Below are 21118 nucleotides of genomic sequence, written 5' to 3'. Positions count from 1 at the left end.
GCTCCGAAAAAAAGAACCAAAAAAAAAAAAAAAAAAAAAGTGACAGTTTTTCTAACCAGGCTAGTTCCCAAATAATTGAGTTGGAAAGCTACTGATTTATTCAACAGTTTTAAGCACAATAACTGAGTACATATTCTTAACCCTCTACCCTCTCTAACTACTTCCCAGCCACTTGCTCCGGTTTCTTGCATCCAGTCTCTCCTCTGCTCCCTCTGCTGTGCCTGTCTGTGTTAGTGGAGGACTCCCTTGGTGACTCCTCCTCATGCCCGAGCTCATGGCCATCTTCTTACTTTTTCCTAAGCCTCCCTCTCTTGGACCCGCACCTGCTTCAGGGCCAAATCCTTCTCCCTGGCTCTTCTCCTGCAAGAGGATCATAAGTCCAGCCTTTCTATCTCCTCTGCCCAGGCATTGGCTGTTCAGTCTTTTATTAACCAATGAGAGATAGTTGGGGAACATTCGTAACTTAATACAGGAGATTCCTCAATATCCATTACAACGCCTGGGACTCTTGCACAGAAATCAGCATCTGAATACACTGAGCAGAAGACCAACAGCCAAGGTGCTCAGCCCAGAGGCAGTGTCATTTTAAACAGGGCCATGGATATAAGAGCCTGCAGTGCAAGGTCTGCTTAGGGCAGCTCGGTTTCTGTGATACAGAAGCTGCCTGTGTGTTCAGTTTAGGTGGCAACAAATACTCAAGTCTTGCTGGGTTTATGTTCTAATGTTATTGTCTTAGGGTTTTACTGCTGTGAACAGACACCATGACCGAGGCAACTCTTATAAGGACAACATTTAGTTGGGGCTGGCTTACAGGTTCAGAGGTTCAGTCCATTATCATCAAGGCGGGAGCATGACAGCATCCAGGCAGGCATGGTGCAGGAGGAGCTGAGTTCTACATCTTCATCTGAAGGCTGCTAGCAGAATACTGGCTTCCAGGCAGCCAGGGTGAGGGTCTTAAAGCCACACACACACCTACTTCAACAGGGCCACACCTTCTAATAGTGCCACCCCTGGGGCCATGCATGTGCAAGCAATCACAGTCATCTTGTAGCATAAGTACACAGAATTTCTTAGTGCTTTTGTTGTTCAATAAGAATATATTATTTATGTAATCTATACATATATAATCTATATGTAAGCATTTATGTATATGTATATACACATTTGGTTCTTCATGTTTTTCTAAGACATTGCTCACACAAGGTATCAGCTTACAGGACATGCCACTAGGCTTCTCCCAGGGACCTAGCAACTGCTTACCTCATCACCTGTTGGTATCAGGAATTGCCTTTAGCAGTGACACTGACAAACACCCCCCACCTCTCAACCCCCACAGTCCTAACCACCCCCTCCAGAAAATTCATATCAAGCCTCCAGGGCCTAGTACCTGTCTCTTGGCCTGCGCTGGTGCTGGCTTCACACAGCACAGCAGTGTGTATCACAGTTTGTGAGAAATAAGTGGTTTGCAAAAGCCAGAGTTTGGGATCTGGATGTAAGCTTCTCACACGTTATAGGACTGTACAGACAGCTGGGCCACTCAGTGACAGATCACATGCTCAGTGTGCCTGAGGTACTGGGTTCAATACCCACTGAGCCACCTCCCTAACCCAACCCATCATTCATTTCTGAGGTCAAAATTATTCTCTTCCCAGTGCTGGAAGGAGAACCTAGAGCTTCGTGCTTACCACACAAACATCCCACCACTGAGCTACATTCCCCAGCCCAGGCCAAGCCATTTCTGCAATGTCTTTCTCTTGGAAACTCGCCATCAGGATGCCTACACGTGTGGGCGCATGCTCTCTGCTCAGTTGCTCTTCCCTTGGTAAGGTTAATGTTTGGTAGACCAATGTCACATGGTTGTTCACTGTAAACTGAGGATGTCGCCACAAGTGTCATTCAGACACATTTGACACCATTCGCCACGAGTGAGCCCCTTGGCATCTCATTTCACAACTTCTAATGTGTGAGGTGAGCATGAAACACAGAAGCAGACGGTGCGACTAATGACCACCACTCTGTGGGGCCTTCAAGGGCCCCAGTCACTACTGCGTATCTATGGTGTGGCTAACCTTCCTGCAGGAGAAGCCCTTCCTTCCCTCTCAGGTCCCCACCTCCCAGGAGGAAAGCAGAGTAAACCATTCACACCAGTCTCCTGTTGTCCACAGAGGCACAGTATTCACAGACGGTGGAGCTGGCGTCTGCACTGTGTGAGAGGCAAGTCCGCAATATTCCTTCCTTTTTGCTCCAAGAGCAACCATGGAACCCAGGCCTGGACTCTCTGCACAACTACCCCGGGACAGAGATGGCACAGATATAGGTCCCTTTGCGATGTCTTGTCGAGATAGTTTAGGATGTGGCAGGGAAGCCTTTTTATTCCTTGGTGTCCAGGAAACTGGATATGATGGATGGTGGACACTATGCCCCTGAGAAGAAGGAGCTGTGTGAACAGAGAAAGCCTGGCCAAGGGGCAAACCCCATCTTCCCTCGAGAACACTGGATCCAAGCCTTTGGAAATCTTCTGGACTTCTGGCTATCTATACCTATGGAAAACTTTTAAAAAATAAATGGCTTGTGTGTGTGTGTGTGTGTGTGTGTGTGTGTGTGTGTGTGTGTTATGTATGCATGTGTGTTCACGTGTGTGTCCAGTTGGGCATGCACACACGTGTGCATGTACATGGAGCCCAGGGATTGACATTGGCTGTCTCTCTGGAGTCCTCTTCATCTTATGCATTGAAGCAAGGCCTCTCGCTTGGATTCGGAGCTTGTCAACTTGGCTAGTCTAACAAGTCATCTTGCTCCTAGGATCCTGTCTCCGCCTCTCAAGCCTGGCATTACGGTGAGGCCACCACACCCAGCCAGCGTTCACATGGATGCTGAGGCCCAAGCTCTGGTCCTCACACTTGCACGAGAAGTGCTTCGGCCCTGAGTCATGTATTTATTTTTCTTATGTTAAGAAAGTGTGCTCGCTAGTTTTAATGTCAACTTGAAACAGGATAGACTCATTTGGGAAGAGGGAAACTCAAATGAGAAAATGCCCCCTGGCAGATCGGCCTGTGGACAGATCGGCCTGTGGGCAAGCGCGAACATTTTCTTGATTAATGGTTGGTATGGGTGAGCCACCTTATAGAAGACAGTTCCCCCTGGACTGGTGGTACAAGGGGCAAGCCAGTAAGCAGCGCTCTTCTGTTGCCTCTGCAGCAGCTCCTGCCTCCAGGTTGATGCCTGTTCTGACTTCCTGGGATGACGAACTATAAGCCGCAAGAGGAAACACACCCTTTCCTCCTCAAGCTGCTTTTGGTCCTGGTGCTTTATCATAGCATCAGAAACCTTAACTAAGACACTCAGTTTGAGGGGTCCTCATTGAATGGTTGACTGGATAAGTGAGCGAATGAATAACATGGACATGTTCAACGGACAAGAACCTAACAGAGGCTGGGTGCCGGACTGCAAAGCTTGGGGGGGTAGAAGCAGGAAGACACAGGAGCTCAAGGCTCTTCCAAGCCAGCCTGAGCTGTATGGAGCCCAGGTTCAAAAGGAAACAAAGTTTATTTTTAAATCAAATAAACTTTAAAAACAAGCTAAACAATAAGGAACATAAACAAAGATCTTCTAACTAATTTTTACAAAGCTCCTCCTTGTGCCCACTCTGTCTTTCTAATTTGAATACTGTGCCATGGGAATCTAATGGTTGCAACACAGCAGCCATATTTGGACCTTGGGTGTATTTGTTTTCTAGGCTGCTGTAGCAAATGATCACAGATTGCTTGGAAGAAAACTTTGCTTTCTCACTGTTCCAAAGGTCAGAAGTCTGAACTCTAGGCCAGCAGGACTGGTTCCCTGGGGGCTCTGAGGGAGAGCCTTTGCATAGCTGACTCCTGGCCTCTGGCAGCTGCCAGCCATCACGCCTTTTCTGGCTTGCAGACGCATCAATCTCCTCTGTCAACACATCGCTCTTCCTGTTTCTCCCTCTGCCCACTTTTGGTGCTGGAGATCAGACCCAGGGCATGAGAAGCACACACTCTACAGTGAGCTGCTTCTCTTCTTGCTATTCAACCCAGGGTGTCCTTGAACTCACAATCCTCCTGCCTCTACTTACTGGTATTATATTGCTATGCCTAGCATTGTTTGGCTGGTTGGTTGGATTTTTGTTGCTCCTGCTACTAGGGTTTTATTTTATTTGGGGCTAGCATGTATTTCTTGTATGGACTAGTGAGTTCCTCATGATATTCTAGTGCATGCATACAGTATGCACGGGTTGAGTTTTGACTGCTTTTAGACAGCTCTCGCCTCTTACATGTAAGTGAAGACAACCTTAGGATTTGATTGTCTTCAGAAAAAGCAGTTTAGAACTGGATCTCTGACTTCTCTTTTCTAAACTCCTTCCAGCTCAAGTGCTCGACTCTCTTTTCTGTTTCAAAAGAATTTTTAAACGATGTTTTTAACTGAACTAGAATTATATCATTTCTCCTTTCCCTCCCTCCAGCCCCTGCCAGCCACCCTCCCTTGACCCCTCCCATGCCTTCCCCTCAGGTGGATAGCCTCTTTTTCTTTGATTATTACTTTTACATGATATATTTGTATGCATGTGTATGGCCAATTATATATAAATACAGCTAGTGGAGTCTGTTTTTGTTGGTGTGTATATGATTTCAGGCCTGGGCTCCCGTGACCTGTTGGTCTCTACATTGTGTCCAGTGTGGTTTTCTGTGGTGATCTGCTGTGAAGAGAGGCTCTGAATGTGGCCCCAACACTGGTAGGTGTAGTTAATAATCCCTATTCTCACCCACGGGTCTATTGGTCTTCACCACCTGTCCCTATTTCCAGGGTTTTGGTCTAACACTAAGCAAAAAACAATACCCTGTCTGGCCCATCCCCAGGCCTCTCCCTCCTCCCTTCCTCATTGTTGCTGCACTGCTGCAGTTCCTGGTTCAAGCCCGGTGAAAAGCAGGTCTGGCCCTGTTCCTTGCCAGGGACTCCATGCGACCCCTACGCTTGGCACACTCCTGCCCCCTGCAGCCCCTGGTTCACAGCAGCAGGAAAAGAGAGTCTGGCCCTGCCCCTTGCATCCTGCCAGGGATTCTGCTTGCTGGGCCACAGCCTGGAGAAAAACAGCTTTCACACTGTCTTTTCCAGGGTGCTCACACCGCCACCCGAGTACCAGGCTGCGCACGCCTGTACACTCATGCTTGTGCCTCTCCCTAGCTCTGCAGATTTTTCATTCCTACCCTGTCTTGACATTTGATACTTACTAGTAATTTACTTCCTGAGGAACGCCAGCGAGTTTGGGAGCCCGCGAGAATACAAACGGATGGGACATACCCTATTGGATCTGAGGCAGTACCTGACCAAGATCCTGGATGGAATTATAATTCCACAGGTGCTATCCTAGCCAGAGGTAGATTTATAACCTGTCTCCTGGCCGGTCTTTACAGGACAGTCTTAAACATCGGTGATTTTTGAAAAACTGCAAAAGGTCATTTCGTAAAAACAGGAAAACCCATCCCAATTTTTAGAACACCTTACAAAGGCTTTATTGCAATACACTAATCTAGACCCTGAAAACTTAGAAGGTAAGCAACTTCTGATGACCTATTTCTTTTCCCAGAGCTACCCTGACCTAAAAGACAAACTTAAAAAGCTAGGAAGAGGGCCCCTAACTCCACGGGCACAAGTTTTAGTGCTGGCCTTTAACGTGTACCCTGAGAAGAGATGAGAAGGCTCAAAGACTAAAATACCATATGCTGGCAATGGCTATATGACCAGCCCCAGCTATTGCCCCAGACTCCTGGTCTTCTAAGACTAAGGGACCACCAGGCTCCTGCTAGAGATGTGGTCAACAAGGTCATTGGCAAGGGCTTGACCTAATCCCCACAAGCCAAGGGACCATGTCCTAGGTGTCATCAAGAGGGACACTGGGCTGTCAGTTGCTCTCATGTTGCACAGGACAGGGGGACACCACGTTCAGATGACCCTTCAGCAGATCTCCTAGACTTGACTGTGGACGACTGAAGGGGCCTTAGTTCCCTGGACCTGACCACTGCCATCACCAGCTGAGCCCTGAGTAACTATCATGGTGTGTATGGGTAACCCATCTCCTTCCTCTTGGACACTGGGGCCACTTACTCAGTCCTAATGAAGTTTTGGGGACCCACTTCTCTCTCCCATTCTCTTATGGTTGTGTAGGGGGCAACCTTACCTTCCTTACCAAACCCCACCGTTTAGGTACATTTTTAGGGGTGTGCCTCTCACCCATTCCTTTTTGGTAGTGCCAGCATGCCCTGTCCCCTTTTTGGGAAGGGATCTTCTAGCTAAGTTGGGAGCCTCTATTTTGCTCCACCCATTTGCCCAAACTCAAGCTCGCCAGCAGCCTCTCTGCTCCTTCTAGCCAGCCAACCTACTAACACGGACATGTGGCTTTCCTTTACCAGATTCTCAGGTAGACCCCCAGGTATGGGAGGTCCAGAACCCCTCTGTTGCTAAACAGTCTTTCCAAATAGGATCTGGAAACTGCTTTCTATCTGTCTTTTTGTTGTGGCAAACTGTTTTAAGACATCCAGGGGTTGGGGATTTAACTCAGTGGTAGAGCACTTGCCTAGCAAGCGCAAAGCCCTGGGTTCGGTCCCCAGCTCCGAAAAAAAGAAAAGAAAGAAAAAAAAAAAAAGACATCCAGGACACGTTCTGTAGGACAAATTCTTCCTTCTGCTCCACAAAAAGCTTATCTTAAAGAATGTTCATCCTGTTAACTCACACTACAGGAAACCCACTCAGACCTACCTCTCGTGGACCAAATAGACTCCACCCAGATAAGTACATCTGCCTAAAGTTCCCACTTTCTACCTATTCCAAAGGGTGGGATTCCTCTGGGTTTCAAATGTACATCTAAGAAAAAAATGTTCTTTTCTCCCAAGTGTGCTTAATCTTATTCTCTACCTGTGTGTGTGTGTGTGTGTGTGTGTGTGTGTGTGTTGTGTGTGTGTGTGGTGTGTGTGTGTGTGTGTGTGTGTGTGTGTGTGTGTGTGTGTGTGTGTTTCAGCATCTTGTCAAGTCCAGACACTTACTACACCTGGGACAGCTCCAGAGAAGCGACTTCCAGATGTTTCAGTCTCCTCTTACAGACACAGGCGCTTCTATGGGACCTGTTCCTTCTGACCTCAGATAGTTCCACAGACTCTGGACAACAAGGAAATAGCCAACTCTAAGACTGGACAAATATCCCATACTCATTTTTCTAGGTTCCCTAGAGACATGTTGCCCCCAAAGCAAGCAGGAAGTAGTCAGAGATCATGACCACCCTATTCCTACTCTAACGTCGCCTCTAATTTTTCTTTTTTAATTTAATCAAAACAGGGGGATGTTGGTATTCTGTCTAAGCTCCACCCCCACAGCTACCTGGTAATAGCCAGGTATGCTCTGCTCCACGGTTGCCTGGCAACAGCCATCTGTGCTTGACTATATAAGGGGGTGCTCGCCCCTTCATCTCCCTCTTGCTCTCTCTTGCTCTTCCTCTTCTTGTGCCCTGTTTGTCCCTGTCCATTCTCTCCCCATTCCCCTCTTTCTCCCCACGTGCCCATGGCCAGCCTTTCCTCTCTTCTTCTACTCTTCTCTCATTAAAACTTTCCACGTAGAGCCATGTTGGATTGGTGTGTTCTGATTGGATGAAAGCCGAGATTTAAACCCCAACAATCCCCATCAAAATTCCAACTTAATTCTTCATAGAATTAGACAGAGCAATTTCAGATTCATTTGGAATAACAAAAAACCTAGGATAGCAAAAACTATTCTCGAGAATAAAAGAACTTGTAAGGGAATCACCATCCTTGACCTCAAGCAGTAATACGGAGCAACAGTGATAAAAACTGTATGGTATTGGTACAGAGACAGGCAGGTAGATTAGTGGAATAGAAGTGAAGACCCAGAAATGAACCCACACACCTGGTCACTTGATCTTTGACAAAGGAGCTAAAACCATCCATTGGAAAAAAGATAGCATTTTCAACAAATGATGCTGGTTCAGCTGGAGGTCAGCATGTAGAAGAATGCAAATTGATCCATTCTTACAGCCGTGTACAAAGCTTAAGTCCAAGTGGATCAAGGACCTCCACATCAAACCAGATAGATACACTCAAACTAATATAAGAAAAAGTGGGGAAGAGTCTTGATCACAAGGGTACAGTGGAAAATTTCCTGAACAAAACACCAATGGCTTATGCTGTAAGATCAGGAATCGACAAATGGGACCTCATAAAACTGCAAAGTTTCTGTAAGGCAAAGGACACTGGCATTAGGACAAAGCAGTAACCAGCAGATTTGGAAAAGATCTTTACAGATTCTACATCTGATAGAGAACTAATATCCAAAATATACAAAGAACTCAAGAAGTTAGACTCCAGAGAGCCAAATAACCCTATTAAAAATAGGGTTCAGAGCTAAACAAAGAATTCTCAGCTGAGGAATATTGAATGGCCAAAAAGCACCTAAAGAAATGTTCAACACCCTTAGTCATAAGGGAAATGCAAATCAAAGCAACCCTGAGATTTCACCTCACACCAGTCAGAGTGGCTAAGACCAAAAACTCAGGTGACAACAGATGCTGGTGAGGATGTGGAGAAAGAGGAACACTCCTCCATTGTTGGTGGGATTGCAGACTGGTACAACCACATTGGAAATCAGTCTGGAGGTTCCTCAGAAAATTGGACATTGCACTATCTGAGGATCCAGCTATACCTCTCTTGGGCATATACCCAAAAGATGCTTCAACATACAACAAAGACACATGTTCCACTACGTTCATAGCAGCCTTATTTATAATAGCCAGAAGCTGGAAAGAACCCAGATGCCTTTCAACAGAGGAATGGATACAGAGAATGTGGTACATCTACACAATGGAGTACTACTTAGCTATCAAAAACAATGACTTCATGAAATTCATAGGCAAATGGATTGGACTAGAAAATATGCTGAGTGAGGTAACCCAATCACAGAAAAACACACATGGTATGCACTCATTGTTAAGTGGATATTAGCCCAAAAGCTTGAATTACCTAAGAAATAATCCATAGATCACATGAAGCTCAAGAAGGATGACCAAAGTGTGGATGCTTCAGTCCTTCTTAAAAGAGGGAACAAAAATATTCACAGGAGGGGATATGGAGGCAAAGTTTGGAGCAGAGACTGAAGGAACAGTCATTTAGAGCCTGCCCCACATGGGTATACTGCCCATATATATATACAGCCACCAAAACTAGGTAAGATTGATGAAACTAAGAAGTGCCTGCTGACAGGAGCCGGATATAGCTGTCTCCTGAGAGGCACAGGCAGAACATGACAAATACAGGGCGGATGCTAGCAGCAAAACACTGAACTGAGAATGGGATCCCTGTTGGAGGAGTTAGAGAAAGGATTAAAAGAGCTGAAGGGGCTTGCGACCCCATATGAACAACAATGCCAACCAACCAGAGCTCCCAGGGACTAAACCACTACCTAAAGACTATACATGGACTGACCCTGGGCTCCAGTTGCATATGTAGCAGAGGATGGCCTTGTTGGGCACCAGTGGAAGGAGAAGCCCTTCCTTGGTCCTGCCAAGACTGGACCCCCCAGTGTAGGGGAGTGTCAGGGAGTGGGAAGGTGGGGTGGTTGGGGAGGGGAGCACCCTTATAAAAGAAGGGGAGAGGGATGGGATAGAGGGCTTATGTCCAGGAAACCGGGGAAGGAAATAACATTTGAAATGTAAATAATAAAATAAAATGCCAAAGGGAACTAAAACAAAAACAAAAACAAACAAACTAAAAAGACAAATGATTGCTAATGGGTGAAGAGTGTTCTGAAAGAAACCTAAAATCCATTGTGGTGATGGTGATGGTTGCCCAATTCTGAATACATTAAAAAAAAAAATCACTGGATTCTGCACCACAAGCTGGCGAAGGCTCTAGAACGCCTGGCTGAAGCCTGAACTTGAGGGCTGAGGAGCTCTGTGCAGAACTCTTAGTCAGGAGCAAGAGCTTGTTCTGCTGCTCAACAACCTGCACATGACACTTGAGTAATTCCTCTACCCTCATCTCTTCTTTTCTTTCTTCCTTTGTTTTCTCAGGGTGAGTCTTAAGAATCTTACTACATGTAACCAAGGCCGGCCATATGCTCCTGTCTCAGCCTCCAGAGTGCTGGGGTTGGCTTCTGGAGCAGCCTTCCTCCTCTACTTCCTTTGGGAGTAGAACACATAACAGTGAAGGTGGATGTGGGGTCCTGCTGATTGGGGCATCGGGTTCCTTAGGGCGAGTCTGATCTTCTCCATCGTTCATCTAATTTCTTCTAGTCACTTTACAGCACTGCTACTTGTAACAAAGCACAGTCAATGCAGCCAGCAGCCAGCAGCCAACAGCCAGCAGCCAGCAGCCAGCAGCCAGCAGCCAGCAGCCAGCAGCCATCAACCAACAGGAGGAGGAGAAGGAGGAGGAGGAGGAGGAGAAGGAGGAGGAGGAGAAGGAGGAGGAGGGGGAGGAGGAAGAGGAAGAAGAAGAGGAGGAGGAGGAGGAGGAGGGGGAAGAATGAGGGAATGAGAAGAAAGAGGAGGAAGAGGAGGAGGGGGGAAGGAGGAGGAGGAATGAGGGGAAGATGAGGAGAAGGAGGAGAAATGAGGGGAAGAGGAGGAAGAGGAGGAGGAGGAATGAGGGGAAGATGAGGAGAAGGAGGAGAAATGAGGGGAAGAGGAGGAGGAAGAGGAGGAATGAGGGGATGAGGAGGAGGAGGAAGAGGAGGAATGAGAGGAAGAGGAGGAGGAATGAGGGGAAGAGGAGGAGGAGAAGGAATGAGGGGAAGAGGAGGAGGAAGAGGAGGAGGAGGAGGAGCCACCATGCCCCTCTCAGGGCTCTAGCTTTTTTATACCCTTTCAAGAGTCCCCAGAATTTCAAATGTCACTTGCATAAACTATCTGAAATTGACAAGATCACACCCCTGCTGGAGCACCAGACAAATTGTCAGCTGCTATGGACCATCTGAAGCAGTTCCATATCCCATACCTGGGATTAAAATAACACAAGGTCTGGAGAGATGGCTCAGCAGTTAAGAGCACTGGCTGCTCTACACAGAGGTCCTGAGTTCAATTCCCAGCAACCACATGGTGGCTCACAACCATCTATAAAGGGAACTGATGTCCTCTTCTGGTGTGTCTGAAGACAGAAACACTGTACTCTCATACATAAAATAAATGAAATCTTTTAAAAAATGAAAACACATTCCTATAACATGTCTGTGTTTTTAAAGAAACTAAAATTCATGCTATAGACCTTTACATCACTCAAGAAGTAGTAGAGGGGATTACCTGATACCCAGGGACATCGGAAACTTCTTAGGCTCCTTCTCTGCAGAGGGGGAGAGAAATGAGACTATACTCTAGAGGGATTCATCTGTAACTTGTGGGGGAATGACTGGGTCTGGGGCCAGGCAGATTCTGGGATACGGCTCCTCTATGTTCTGAGAGGGCTGGGACAAGTTATGGGACAGAGAGGACAGGCTGTGTGGAGACAAAACAAGTCACAAAGCCTCTTAGAACATCCCCAGGACTGCTCCAGAATAGAAAGAAAAAGTGTTTGGTCTCAGTCTCTTTGATTAATTTTTCCCTCGTTAACAACCCTAGGTAGGGAATGAGTCCCAGACCAAGGCATTTCTCTGAAGAGTCTTTGGTCTTGGTTGGGAATTTCAGAGGGAGTCCCCTCCTGTCTGGGGGAAGGTGAGAACTAGAATAGGCTGGGGACAGCTTGACTCTCAGCTCCTCAAGCCTTGAGGTTCCTTTCATTTAGCATGTCAGCTGTTAAATGTCGGGGCGTTGTTTTCTGAGCCCCAATATCATCCCGAAACCCTATGATCATTCTTTTGGTTTCTTTTAAAAATTCTTTGTTGTAATTGTGTATATGCATAGGCGTGTCTATATATGTACACATGCATCTCTCTCTCTCTCTCTCTCTCTCTCTCTCTCTCTCTCTCTCTCTCGGTATGTGTGTGTCTGCGTGTATGTGTACATGCAGGGTCAGATGCCCATGCGTGCATTATGACCCTTTGAAGGCCAGAGATTAATGTCAGGTGTCTTTTGTCATTCTCCACTCTATTTTTGGGGACAGAGCCTGTCATTAGACCTAGAACTTACTGTTTTGGCTGGACTGGCAGGTCAGCATGTTCGAGGGATCCCCCTGCCTCTACTCCTTTGTGCTGACTGTAAGTGGGCCTGCTATTTTATGTGGGTGCTGGTGATCAGAACTCAGGTCCCCAACTGAGCCATGCCCACAGCCCCAGGTTCCTTTCTTTTTTTTTTTTTTTTTTTTTTTTTTTTTGGTTCTTTTTTTTTCGGAGCTGGGGACCGAACCCAGGGCCTTGCGCTTCCTAGGCAAGCGCTCTACCACTGAGCTAAATCCCCAACCCCCAGCCCCAGGTTCCTATTAGCATTTATTAATCACAAACGTACAGGCTTCATTATGACAGCTTTCCCTCCTCCTTCTCCCTGCTTGCTTTCCACCCTCCAAGTACTGGGATCATAGGCTGAACTCACATGTCTCACTCATTGCCACATTTTCATGCATGTGTGTTTGGTCACACTCGCACGGGGAGCAATCCTTCTTGCTCAGTCTCTCAAGTTCGGGGGCCTATAGGTCTGTGCTGTCAGACCCCACTGAAAAACCATGACACTCTTGCACCTTAGTTTAGAAATCTAATCTGGAGGGACTCATCTCCTTTCCTGCTTTTATTTGACACCCCCCCCCAACTGTTATTATTTGCCAACTGGGTGGGGACAGCTTTGTAACGATAGATGCCTACACTGAGTCACAGCCCTTATTAGGGACTTCGGGAAAAGGATCTAGTGCCAGACACTTGTGCCCCGTATGTTAAAGATGTCGTCGTTTTGTATCTCTTGGGGCTGTGCAGGTGTCCAGGAAGAGGTGCTTGCCGAACATTCCACATCTCCTTAGTACATACCGAGTCACCAGTAATCATTTCTGACACGTGAAAGCTCTGTGTGCGAGGACACCTTGTGGCAGTCCTCTCCCTGGGGAGCTGTCTCCTGAACGGAGGGACTCCTTGTTTTGTGTCCTTGGTGGTTTGTCTCCTGTGGATTCAGGTTGTTTTGTAGCCTCAGAATCACTTCCTCGGCAAACTTGTTTGTCCACCGTTCAGCACGTTGAGCAGTTCTTTCCTCTGATGACTGAAGCAGCGGTGCCCAGCACAGTCAGAAAACGGCACACAGAGCCCTTCAGTGCTCAGCCCAGTCAGAAAACGGCACACAGAGCCCTTCAGTGCTCAGCGCAGTCAGAAAACGGCACACAGAGCCCTTCAGTGCTCAGCCCAGTCAGAAAACAGCACACAGAGCTCTTCAGTGCTCAGCCCAGTCAGAAAACGGCACACAATCCAAAATGCTGGCTTCCCTGTTTGGAATAAAAGTGTGAGAGTCAAGCAAATTGGTATCCAAATGATTTCTGCAATGCAAACATACTGACACCCCAAAACAAAGGCACCCCAGCTTCCTTTATCAGTTGCTCATATTTTCAGTCTGTCATTCTTGGACTTTATTTTAGTATCTATTTTGTTTAAAATATATTTTATTTCTACAGCACAGTAAAGTGATCATAGTTCAGAGTGCGTCTAATCTCCTTGATTTAATAAGTATGTATCATATGCACAGTCTGAATATCACACTGTACTACAGATAATCTGTTTTATTATATAGTGGTAATGTATTCTTTGGGCGTGTGTGTGTGTGCGTTGAAACAGGCTTTCTCTGTGTAGCCCTGGCTGTCCTGGAGCTCTAGCCCTGTAGACCAGGCTGACCTCAACCTCAGAGATTTGCCTGCCTCTACCTCCCCAGCACTGGTAGGTGCCCCAGCATTGTCCCCACTTAATTAAGAGAATGAACTCCAGCATATGGCTTGATTACAATTACAGATTCTCAGTAGTGGTAAGAAGTTAGCTATGGCTTGTGGGGTTTAATTAATTTTTAATATTTTACTTTTCTGAACAATTTAGGAGAAACAGAGAGACAGGAGGAGAGGGGGAGGGAGAGAGAAAGATAGATAGATAGAGAGAGAGAGAGAGAGAGAGAGAGAGAGAGAGAGAGAAAGAGAGAGAGAGAGAGAAAGAGACAGAGACTCTCAAATAGCCTAGCATAACTTTGACTTTCTCTTGAGTGCTGGAATTACATGTGGCTGGCCAAGCACATATACTTTTAGTCAAAAAGTTAATGGAAGGCAACTTTTCAAAAAGAAATACATAGTTGAAATGAAGAGAGAATATAGATGCTATTTTTTTTTTTAATTTTAAGATTTTGGGGCCAAAGAATAAAGCAGCTAAGCTATAGAGCTGTCTCAGCTAAGCCCAGGGTGTGTTCTGTTGCACTGTAGTAATGACCCTTGTGCCCTGACCTGGCTTCGGCAAGCGACTCTGCTCTAGGAAACTAAGTCATTTCTGGGACCCCAGTTTGTCCCGTGAAAGCTGTAAAGCATGCTAGAGTTCTGAGGGTCAGCTTTATCAAATGAGGTGTTTGATTTTCTCACATTACTTGGAAATACTTCACTTTGGCTGAGAAGGAAGACTTCACCTGAACACCCTAGCTCTTGCTTTCTGGCCAGCCTGTGGGAGGACTGGGCATCTGGAATTGATGGAGAACAATCCCTGATTCCCGGAACTTCACCGTCTGATAAAGAGGGTCAGATGTGAATGAAGATGCGTTAAAGGAAGATACGGTCCAGGAGTGGTGTCATGCAACTCGATCCTAGCACTTGGAAGGTGGAGTTGGGACTATCTTTGGCTACATATTGAGTTTGAAGTTAGCCTGGGCTACATAAGACCTTGACTCAAAAACACAAAAATCAGGCTGGTTAAATGTGTCAAGGTAAAGTCACTTGCTGCTAAGCTTGATGGCCTGTGCTCCATCCAATCCCTGAGAATCATTAGGTAGAAGGAGAGAACAGATACTGAAAGTTATCATCCTCTGACTTCCTCACAAAAACAGTGGCATGAACTTGTACACCTATGAGATGCACACACAGTAAATAAATGTAAAAACAAAAGTAAAAGTAAAGTTTAAAGTAAAAAAAAAAGCAAATGAACAGAAAGAAAGATGTTGGAAAGATTACTATTCCAGATCTCATTACAGAGCCATAGTACCAAAACAATATGGAACTGGCACAAAAATAGACATGAGGACCAACTAAACAGAACTGAAGACCAGAACATGAACACGAAGCTTCAACCCCTTAGTATTTGACAAAGATGCCAAAAACATAAACCAGGAAAGGAAAAGCATCATCAACAAATGGTTCTAATCCACGCTAGCCAGTGTCCCCATCACCTTTGCCTAAAGACTAACTCCAAGTGAGCTAATGAGTTAAGCAAACTGTCTGAGACACTGACTGGCAGAAGAGAACACAGACAGTGCCCTTTGTGATGGGTGAGGAAAAGACTTTATGACTCCATTTCCCCAGAATCAAGACCAACAATTGACTACACAGCTAAAAAATAAAAATCAGTGGGCTGTGGTTAAGAGCACTGACTGCTCTTCCAGAGGTCCTGAGTTCAATTCCCAGCAACCACATAGTGGCTCACAACCATCTGTAACAGGATCTACTGCCCTCTTCTGGTATGCATGAAGACAGTATACTCATATACATAAAACAAATTAAAACAAACAAACAAAAAAACAGGTGAACAGGAAGCCCACAGGATGGGGGAGAATCTATGCCACAGCCATCCAATGGAGAGTTTAGATCTAGAATATACAAAAACAAAAAACAAAAAACAAAAAACAAAAAACAAAAAACAAAAAAAAACAAAAACCAAGCAGATCAAATGACTTATTAAAAAATGATTTGATCAGAGAGTTCTCAAAGAGAGAAAACCATGGCACAGGAATCTTTTAAAATGTTCATTGTCCCCTAGCAAAGAGGGAAAGGCAAATCAAGACAGCTTTGAGACGTCTTCCTTGCCAAGGATGGACTTGACTTGAGAGGAGTTCTGAGGAAGGGGTGTCTGGGAGCAGCCAAACAAATCATGGGTTACAAACTGAGGAGGTGGCCTATGTCCTGCTTTCTCTTGCCGTTGTAAAAACTCTGGAGAGCTCACCACCTGCCTTTTCTTTACGTATCAATTTAGTCATTACCCAAGGTTCCCTTCTGATTATCCTATGAATCAGCATTCCATGACTCCAGCCCCAGACAGCAAGCACAAGCACAGACAATACGATAAGATTCCTGTCACGTCTGGACCTACACTCCCTCTGTCCCAGGCTGACTTTGAACTCAGGAATCTGCCTGCCTGTATTAGCATAAATAAAAACCTCAGCTGGGTGGGATCCGGCCCTGGGATCACCGTTCCCCAAATCTATTTCCTTCCTCAGTATCTTTCTGACAAGTTGGCCCATAGTGCAGCTGCCTCTGTTCCTTTAGGTCTGTGAAGCTCCTTATACAATTCATATTGCATCCATACATTCTGCACAGTTGAGAAATTATATATTTTTGAACTCATGTTTGCAGCATTCCTTCCTGTACAGATATGGCATGAGGAGACTGCTCCCAGCCTGCTAGCTGCGAGGTAACTAAAGGATATCTGAGAACCCAGCATGCTGGGACAGCGTGGGCGTCTGACTGGGACAGCGTGAGCATCCTTTCTCTTCAGAGCGACCAGGTGTTCTGCCAAGCAAGTGCAAACCTGAGGAAGTGGCCTGCGCCATCCTTTTCTCATGAGCAAGTAACTTTGTTTCTAATTATAAAAAGCAACACATCTGAGAGATGAACTGCAGACAGATTTCTCAGTCTGTAAGGAGGTTTGGGTCACTCTGAACCAATGTAAGCTATTGCTAGGGAAAAAGGACTTGGTGAGAACTAACACTGGGGAATCTTTAAAAGAAGCTGACTTGGCTGTGTACCCCCTGTGTCCTGGTTAATGTGCCTCTACCCTTGGGACCCCAACACATTACACACTGACACCTTCCAATAGCCTTAAGGGCAGTGCTGAAGGTCACAGTGTCCTACTATTTTACTGAGACATTAGACATGCCCTAGCCTCCCACAAGCTATCTCTGACTATCATTAAGTCATTAACCTTGGCAGAGAGAATATTCTTTGAAGGAGGATCAAGAAGTAGCACACACACACACACACACACACACACACACACACACACACACACACACGCACACACACACGCACGTCTCACACCCCCAGTAACCATCAACACTTGTGGAGGCACCTGCCCTGCTGATTCTGGCTCTGTTCCAGGGGCAGGAACCGCGTTATTCTGCCCCTTACATGGCCAAGCAGGACCCTAATCATAATAGTAAAGACCAACAAAACAACTGACACTTAATGTTGGAAAGGATCTAGAGAGAAGAAACTCTCAGTGTTGGCTTCTGTCTCTATCCCTACATGTCTCCTTTTGTGCTATACCATATTGTTTTCATTATTATGGCTCTGAAATGCATCTTGAGATCTGGAATAGTAATACAGTAAAGAATTGTTACTTTTTTGTTATCTGTCTTATTTTTACTTTAAACTTGTTAAAACTTTTAGTTACTGTATGTACACACTCCTGGGTACACACGTTCATGCCACTGTGATAGAAATATGGGCTTAATCAGGATTGAAAACCTGGTACCGACACTCTGAAAATCAGCACGGGGAATCTTCAAAAAGCTAAAAAGAAGTCTACCATATGACCTACCATTCACATGTGCTCAAAGATCTCCACAGATATCAGTCAGCCATACTCACCATTGTTTTGTTCATAACAGCTATGAAGTGGAAACAGCCTAAATGTCCCTCAGCTGGCAAAAGGATAGTGAAGACGTGGTATATACACATCGTGGGACAGTGTGCAGACGGAAAGAAAAATGAAACCACGAATTCTGCAGGTAGGTGGATGGACCTAGGAAAGATCATGCTGAATGAGGTAACCCAGACCACATGTTCTCTCTCACCTATGGTTCCTAGCTCCAAATCTTTGGGTGTAAGTTTATAACCTGGAATAACTGCAGAAACAAGGAAAGTACAAAGGGACTATGTGGAGTGTGGGTGGGGGTAGGAGTGATAGAGGGGGAAAGAGTTGGCTATAAGTGATCAGAAAGGGAAATCTGGGGGCCTCTAGTGATAGTATAGGAAGACAGATACACAAAGAAGGTAAAGTAATAGTAAGAATGTCTGAAGAAGAGGTCAGAATCATACAACTTAGGGTTTTACTGCTGTGAAGAGGCACCATGACCAAGACAACTCTTATAAGGACAACATTTAATTGGGGCTGGCTTACAGTTTCAGAGGTGCAGTCCATTATCATCAAGGGGAACATGGCAACATCCAGGCAGGTATGGTGCAGGAGGAGCTGAGAGTTCTACAACTTCATCTGATGGCTGCTAGCAGAATACTGACTTCCAGGCAACTAGGAAGGTGGTCTTAAAGACTATCTTATCGACACCTATTCCAACAAAGCCACACCTCCTAATAGTGTCTGAGCCACCATATACAAACCATCACAACTAACTACCTAAAAATATTTATAATACATGATATATATATATATATATATATATATATATATATATATATATATATATATATATATATATCAATCATCTGGACACTGCTCCCTCTAAGAGCCAAAGGCCACCTAACAATAATCCTAAAATTGTTGACCAGCATAGTTCAAGAGACTCCCCAAACATTACAGACTATTGTTATTGGCCTTGGTTGCCCACTAAAGGCAGAAGGTAAGTCTTTATTGCTGAAGACACCATGCACTTTGGTCACAGGGCCCAGAGCACCCAGCCCCCACCCCAAGCTGGGTCTGACCTGAAAACCTCCTCCCTGAGGACCAACTTTCATGGCACAAAAGGCACCGTGTAAGTTTTCAAAGGAGGAAGCAACCCATAGTCCTCCTATGACAACTATGAACTAAAAACAACCACCACCATTGCACAGTAACCCTTCAGGTACAATGGGGCACACACACCTTGGTGGAAACCAACAGCTCTCTAATTGGACCTAAGACCCATTCAATAGGAGGGAAATCATGCCTGGTACTGGAAACCTAGCCAGCTACCCAGGGTTAGAAAAGTCAGGGCTAGAAGGAGAATCTACAACTGTCACTTTACTAAATTCCTAACTGCATTCTGAATATTTGTCCTTACATCCACGGATAAGTGTTGTCATTGTCCTTATTAAGGACTTTAGTTTGCAACAGACAGAAACCATCAGTTATAAAACTACAGCCAATCAAAATAGAGTTGTAGAGTCCAGTTTCATCTACACTGTAGCTCCTGTGTCCAGTGCTCAAGGATCATTGTGGAAGAGGGAGTGGAAAGACCGTAAGAGATGGAGTAACAGGGAGATTGTGGTGAGATTTTATCTCCTGGAAATGTTAGGAACTACACACATTGTCTTACCACCATGACTGCCTCACCATGACCTGACAAGAATGACATCAATACCCGTGGTGGGCGGGGCCTTAACTTTAGACAGAGAACTACAGTCTAAGTGGCTAAGGAACGCCACTGAGAGCAGGAGAAATGTTCTCCCTAGGGGAGAGCATGATAATTGGCTATCCAGTACCAAATGCAGCCCTGGAAACTTGTGTCTAGAGGTATAAACATTACGCAGACTAAGAAGGTTGTATTTACGTATTTAGGAACATAATACAATATAAAATATATTTTATTAAATGTATATTTATTCTAGTATATTTACTATGTTGTAGTTTATTATGATATAATAAATGAACACAGCACACATTGTATCATAAAATAGTATATTAATTACCTTATGTTAAATGCTATATATAAATGTAACAACAATTAAAGAAAGAGACCATGAATTTGGAAGTGGTAGTACATGAGAAGTTCTGGAAGGAGGAAAGAGAAATGATGTAATTATAGTCTCAAAAGATTTTTTAAAGTTTGAAAATAAAAAGCAAAACAAGCAAACCAACAGAGCACGTGCAGTGCCAGCTAGGCACAGTGGCCACATCAGTAGTCCTACCTGAGGTGGGATGACACTCACTGAGCCCAGAAGTCCTGGACTAGTCCCTGGAGAGGGGTCTCTTGGCAGAGCTGCAGGAAAGATGCTGGCCTGAGCCAGAAGTAGGCAGGGTGTCTGTTTTCAAAGCATCTGGGTAGTGCCAAGGTAGGAGGGGAATCAGCTTTTAAGAGACAGAGTAGAGGTTGGCTGAAGTCTGTTAGTGGTTACCCAGCAAGGTCAGGAGTGGTCAGCATTGAATTACATGGGCCCCACTGCGGTTGCCCTCAACATCAGGAGAAGCACGGGGACTGTAGCTGGAAGGTTTCAGCCGCAGTTCTTTATTCGTCCTGCAAGACTTTTGTGCTCCCCAGTGGGCTGTGAGGTTTCCTCTGGGGACACCCTTCATTTTTCTCCGGAGCCAACATCACCTCCCCACTGTTTCCAGGATGGGGCAACCTTTCTCTTGTTCGGTCAGATTCAAGGACGTCCATAATACTGTGATAGAATGCTGCAGTGCCAGCTCCAGGCTCCAGTCTGTGGATTCATGCCTGAAGCCACAGCCTTTTCCTGGCTGATAAGAAGGGTAACAAAGGCGGGAGTCAGAGCCAGAAGGAAGTAACGCCCCAGGGAGTTGCTGATTCTGTGTCCTGCCCAGAGACTGGAGGGGAAATCAGTCACATTCACCCAGCAGAAGCCACCCTCAGTGGGCTCTCTCTACTTCAGAGCATTTCTGAAAATTCCCTGACACCTGGCTCTCTGCTTGCCCTTCTGGCATCTTCTTCCTACAGCCCACTTCAAAGTAGGCGTGTTTACTCTCTAGTGTGCATATGAGTGCTCGTGAAGCACACACATGTGTGCATGCTCACAGAGAACAGGTCCTATCAAGTTTTGCCTCTGTCCCTCTCCACCTCATGTTTTGAGCAGAGTCCCTCGCTGAACCTACAGCTCACTGTTACACCCAGGCTGACTACAGGGTGTCAGGCTTTGGACTTTATACACAGATGCTTGGATCATCTCCAGGCCCATGTACTAATGTGGCTGGCATTTTTACCCACTGAGCTGTTTGGGGTATTTCCCCAGCTCCAGAATATTACTATTATTATTATTTCTTCCTCCTCCTCTTCCTCTTCCTCTTC

General features: G+C 45.6%; 1 long non-coding RNA gene across 1 annotated transcript; it reads right to left on the bottom strand.

The window, feature by feature from the left end:
- Nucleotides 1-10861: 10861 nt before the first annotated feature.
- On the bottom strand, nt 10862-20680 carry LOC102550353 (uncharacterized). The gene is made up of 2 exons (XR_355620.5): nt 20004-20680; nt 10862-13409 (listed from the first exon to the last, which is right to left on the bottom strand). It is a non-coding gene; the product is annotated as an uncharacterized LOC102550353 (long non-coding RNA).
- Between the last annotated feature and the right edge of the window lie 438 nt (nt 20681-21118).

The sequence above is a fragment of the Rattus norvegicus genome, chromosome 7, assembly GCF_036323735.1.
Source record: "Rattus norvegicus strain BN/NHsdMcwi chromosome 7, GRCr8, whole genome shotgun sequence".
Classification (NCBI taxonomy): Eukaryota; Metazoa; Chordata; class Mammalia; order Rodentia; family Muridae; genus Rattus; species Rattus norvegicus.
The sequence above is the reverse complement of the archived record's forward strand: the minus strand, read 5'-3'. Positions and strand labels throughout refer to the sequence as shown.